The 6000-nt window shown below is 38.7% G+C and overlaps 1 protein-coding gene across 2 annotated transcripts in view; it reads right to left on the minus strand.

Annotated features, from left to right (window-relative positions):
• Positions 1–6000, minus strand: part of LOC136845128 (serine proteinase stubble-like) — a 512075-nt gene that overhangs the window by 58483 nt on the left and 447592 nt on the right. The gene's annotated exons all lie outside the window — the stretch shown is intronic.

Consider the following 6000-nt stretch of genomic DNA (forward strand, 5'->3'; position numbering starts at 1 on the left):
TTTTGGTAGTCTCGGTATAATGCTGTATGAACTGCGGCCCATGAAACAACCACGACCCAGTGGTGGCCTGGCCTATATCGTTGCCAGAAGAACTATTATGGCTAACTTAAACTATAAATGAAATAAAAACTACTGAGGTTAGAGGGCTGCAATTTGGTATGCTTGATGATTGGAGGGTGGATGATCAACATACCAATTTGCAGCCCTGTAGCATCAGTAGTTTCAAAGATCTGAGGGCGGACAGAAAAAAGGGGGACAGAATAAAGCGCGGACGGTCAGACAAAGCCGGCACAATAGTTTTCTTTTACAGAAAACTAAAAGGTCACTTTACAACACTTTACTTCCTGAATTTAACTTCCTAAACCTAAAAATTTAAAAAACTGTCCTTTCCGCATTCATTTTTTCCCCCTCTTTAATGACCATAAAATTCTTCTCTCAAACACGCGGTCACCCTTGAACACGCGTATAACTGGCTGTTAAATAAGAGGTTTCCCGAAGTCCACGACTCCCTTGATCAGGAGTTCCAGAGAGAGAGAGAGAGAGAGAGAGAGAGAGAGAGAGAGAGAGAGAGAGAGAGAGAATGTTTTGGGATCTGCTGAATGAAAAATTGATAGCTGTTTTCTTCAGGATGAAATAGTTGAATTAATATTGTGATCTTTAGAGAGAGAGAGAGAGAGAGAGAGAGAGAGAGAGAGAGAGAGAGAGAGAATGTTTTGGGGATCTGCTGAATGAAAAATTGATAGCTGTTTCCTCAGGATGAAATAGTTGAATTAATATTGTGATCGTCTGAGAGAGAGAGAGAGAGAGAGAGAGAGAGAGAGAGAGAGAGAGAGAGAGAGAGAGAGTCCAACTAAGAGAATGTTTTGTGGGATCTGCTGAATGAAAAATTGATAGGGGCTGAAACTTTCCAAGTTCAGGATGAAATAGTTGAATTAATATTATATCTTGAGAGAGAGAGAGAGAGAGAGAGAGAGAGAGAGAGAGAGAGAGAGAGAGATAGAGATTATTGTAAAATGTTTTGGGGATCTGCTGAATGAAAAATTGATAGCTGTTTCCTCAGGATGAAATAAAGTTGAATTAATATTGTGATCAGTCTGACAGAGCTCTGGCATTTCAGATACAGTAACTGTTTTGGGCATTTCACAATACAGAGAGATTCACGATACAGATACAGTAACTGCTCTGGGCAGTAACTGTTTTGGGAGAGAGAGCATTTCATAATACAGTAATGTTTTGGGGATCTGCTGAATGAGTAATTGATAGCTGGGCATTTCAGGATGTAAATAGTTGAATTAATATTGTGATCTGCTCTGGGCATTTCATAATACAGTAAGAGGGAGACAAGACAGTAACTGCTCTGGGCAGAGAGACAGAATGTTTTTGGGATCTGCTGAATGAAAATTGATAGCTGTTTCCTCAGGATGAAATAGTTGAATTAATGCTCTTGTGATCGTCTGACAGAGAGCAGAGAGTAGAGAGTAACTGAGGGCATTTCAGACAGTAAAGAGAGAGACAGTAACTGCTCTGGGCATTTCATAATACAGTAACTGTTTTGGGCATTTCACAATACAGTAACTGCTCTGGGCATTTCATAATACAGTAACTGTTTTGGGCATTTCACCAAGTAACCTGGCATTTCAAACAGTAAATTCGTGCGTGACAGACTGCGTGTGCGCTACAGTAACTGGTGGGAGGAGGGATTGGGGGTAACTGGGGTACAAAACTTAACTGCTCTGAGCAAGTTCATACAGTAAATGCTTTGGGCATTTTCTTGCCCTTGGCATTTTTCAGTAACTTTTTCCTTCAAGAAAGAGTTATATAATAAAGAGAGAGCAGAGAAGAGAGCATTTCATAATACAGTAGAGAGGCATTTCACAACACATAACTGCTTGGGATACATAACTGTTTTGGCATTTCATTACAAACTGCCCTTCCCAAACTTCTCAATCCAGTTGGAACTCCTCAGATGTGTTGATCTCTGTTTTCATGCTTTGGGCATTTCACAATACAGGAACTGTTTTGGGCATTTCACAATACAGTAACTGCTCTGGGCATTTCATAATACAGTAACTGTTTTGGGCATTTCACAATACAGTAACTGCTCTGGGCATTTCACGATACAGTAAATGCTTTGGGCATTTCACAATACAGTAACTGCTCTGGGCATTTCATAATACAGTAACTGTTTTGGGCATTTCACAATACAGTAACTGCTCTGGGCATTTCATAATACAGTAACTGTTTTGGGCATTTCACAATACAGTAACTGCTCTGGGCATTTCATAATTCAGTATTCACTTTTGGAATATGGAATTTTCTGCCTTCTGTTGTGTTCCCGAATCGATACATGAGACTCAGCGCTAGAGGTGGGATTGTCGTTCCTTAATCCTTCAGTGGTAATGACGGAACTTAGGCCAAAGGCCAAGCACTGGGACCTATGAGGTCATTCAGCGCTGAAACGGCAATTGACAATAAAAGGCCTGAAAGGTGTAACAGGAGGAAAACCTCAAAGCAGTTGCACTAGGAATCAATTGTTAGGGGAGGGTGGAAAGCATGAAGGAAGAAAGAAAATACGAAAGGAGGTACAGTAAAAGGAACGAACGGGGTTGCAGCTAGGGGCCGAAGGAACGCTGCAAAGAACCTTGAGTAATGGCTACGGGGTCGAGGTTCTCTTGGGAGCGAAAAAACGCCTCCACGCCGCCGGTGGTAGGTCGTCCATCAGGATTTCTCGAGGATATACGACCTCCTGAACATCATCATTTAAAGACTCGGCTCCTATTTTCTCCATCACTGAAGTCACGCTTCCTCTTACTCAATTCAATTTTACGTTGTTAGTCACCTGATCTCCAGTTTCCCAAGTCAAAAAATCACCTGAAGATATTTTCCAATAAATTCTGGTATTTCCAAAAGTCTTCAGTGTCCCCGACATGAGAAAATGCATAGAAATCACAAGGCTGTGGAATTTTGGCAAAGTTCCAGATTTAGGTCTCAAAGAAATTAGGCAAACGGTGCCTATGCTGGTATAGTGTCGTGGCGTGCCACTCAGATGTTGCTGGGGGCTCGCGTCTCCCCCAGGGCGATGAAAAATCACTGGCGGCTCTGTATCATGATCAGTTACTGCCGCAGTGTTGGGTGTGTCTGCTGCGGTGGGAGGTTGAAACCAACATTCTTTGGAAGTTTAAAGAATTTCAAGTCAGTGGCCCCTTTGGTGTGCTTGTTCCATGTGAATAGGTTTCATCTACTGAAATAATAATAATAATAATAATAATAATAATAATAATAATAATAATAATAATAATAATAATAACACAAGCAAAATTATAGGCCAAATATCTGACTTTTCAAATCCTCAGCTCCTAACGCTTCCGGGCTCAAGAAAATGAAGCCGAAACCCTTTTCGACTTTTAAAAACAAACACAAAAAAAAATATTCCTTTTAACTGTTTAAAAGTGACCGGTTCCAGTGCCATAAATCATCGCAAAATTGCATTTTTTTCCCCATAAAAATTTGCATAATGAAGCCATTCTCTCCACGTACCAAACGACACAGTAACTGTAACTTCAAAATAGTTATTTCAGAATGAATGTTTCAGTCATTACTGCAGTACAAATGAATCCGCAGTTAGCAAAGGTTATTGTTACTCCTCTCTCTCTCTCTCTCTCTCTCTCTCTCTCTCTCTCTCTCTCTCTCTCTCTCTCTCTCTCATACACAACCACCGGCAATTATGCTGTATCTCAGTATTACATAAGAATGCAAAAAAAAAATGTTGGAAATCTATGAATGTGGCCAAGCAGCAATTTTAGATTAGTTACACCAAGGTCATTTTAATATCACGAGGGACCAATAGACCATGACGAAATTTTTTGTCATCGTAATTACTTCGGTTAATGTTGCTTTTGCCTCATCTATACTACTACTAGTGTTAATACTTTTAATACTACTAGTTCAACATATGCAGCTTTCGTTGCGGTTATTACTGCTGCACGCAGCTGAATCTGCTGTGACATCACATCTGCTTGCAGCTGTAGCTATTAATGAGAATGACGCCATTGCTAGTGGTTAACATCACAGTTATATTGCTAGTAGGGAAGGTAGATACACTTCAACAAACACAAACACACTCCATAGTGCTTTACAATTCAGGTGAATAAAAAACCCAGACTTTTTTAGAAAGCAAAAATCCAATAGCGTTGTCATGCAGCAGAAAAAGTTATCTTTTGATTTGGGTCTTTTTCTCAGGCGGCCCGAGAGAGAGAGAGAGAGAGAGAGAGAGAGAGAGAGAGAGAGAGAGAGAGAGAGAGAATTTAGGCCAAAGGCCAAACACTGGGATCTTGAGGTCATTCAGCGATGAAAAGGAATTGACAGTACAAATTTGAAAGGTATAATAGGGGATAATAGTTACTATGAATCAATTGTTAGGAGGAGGTGGACAGTAAGATGGAAGAAAGAGAATATGAATGGAGGTACAGTAAAAGGAATGAAAGTAGTCGCAGCTAGGAGAGAGAGAGAGAGAGAGAGAGAGAGAGAGAGAGAGAGAGAGTTAAACCCAATCTTGGATGGTGGCTTTGAATTAGCTGTTTTGTAATACTATCGCATTAATCCTCAAAATAAATGAACGATTAAAAATCCCCATTTTCGATTTATCTATTTATCTTCCTTTTTTAGAATCTGACGACAAAAGCGGAAATAAAGTTTACTTTATTCTTGGGGTAAAAACACGAAAAAATACCGCTAAGGAACAAGGAAGATTAGTTCACCTACGGAACCCCACATCGGTGGTCGTAAAGTCAGACGGAATGAGCGAGTCCATTTGTACGTGATATCAGCTAGAGCATCGGATTCTTTAATGAACGCGGCATTCTCGATTGACTCCATTAGAAAAGAAAAGGATCGAATTCTCCTTTCGCCGTGTGAAGAAAATGTTCGGTGGAAGGCTCTCTTCACTGAACTGTAATTGATCTTTTTGATATTGTTTTTGCATGCAAACCCGAGCGATTGTAAATCAGATGGACAGAAAAACGTTTTGTCTTTATTCTGGTATACTCGGCAGAAAATGCCTTCTGATAACATGAGTGAAAACCAAACGTATTATCCTCTCTCTCTCTCTCTCTCTCTCTCTCTCTCTCTTCTTCTTCTTCTTCTTCTTCTTCTTCTTCTTCTTCTTCTTCTTCTTCTTCCCCGTTCATTAGGTCAGTTTTGGTCTCACCGAAGGAAAAACCTTCCACTAAGGAAAATTTAATGTGGCTTTAACATCGTCGTATTTCTCTCTCTCTCTCTCTCTCTCTTCTCCTCCTCCTCCTCCTCCTCTTCTTCTTCCTCCTCGTTCATTAGGTCAGTTTTGATCTCACCGAAGGAAAACCTTCCGCCAAGGAAAATTTAATTTGGCTTTAACAGCGGCGTCAGCACAGATCATCATAAAATCATAGACGACTCAATACGTGCGTGACACAGTCATGAGTATTATACCCTTTTATGAACAGAGATTCCTCGTAATTTCAGGCAAGAGGAGGGCTGGAATCTGCTCGGGATTTCAAGGCGTTTATTTTTCTGAATTAGATTACTTTTTCGAAATTAATTTTTTTGTTTTCAGATACATTTATTTTTCTGAGGAAATGTTAATTGAATTACTTTTTAGAAATTATATATTTTTTTTGTTTTCAAATATCTCAAATATCTTTTTTTTTTGTTTTCAAAGACATTTATTTTTCTGAGGAAATGTTAATTGAATTGCTTTTTGGAAATTATATTTTGTTTTCAAATATCTCAAATATCTCTCTTTTTTTGGTTTTCAAATACATCTATTTTTCTGAGGAAACATTATCTGAATTACTTTTTAGAAATTATTATTTTTTTTTTAAATATCTCTTTTTTTTTTGTCTTTAAATACATTTATTTTTCTGAGGCAATGTTAATCAAATTGCTTTTTAAAGATAAATATTTCTGTTTTCAACTATCTCAAATATCTCTCTCTTTTTTTTTGTTTTCAAATACATTTATTTT

This window comes from Macrobrachium rosenbergii, chromosome 13 (genome assembly GCF_040412425.1).
Source record: "Macrobrachium rosenbergii isolate ZJJX-2024 chromosome 13, ASM4041242v1, whole genome shotgun sequence".
NCBI lineage: Eukaryota > Metazoa > Arthropoda > Malacostraca > Decapoda > Palaemonidae > Macrobrachium > Macrobrachium rosenbergii.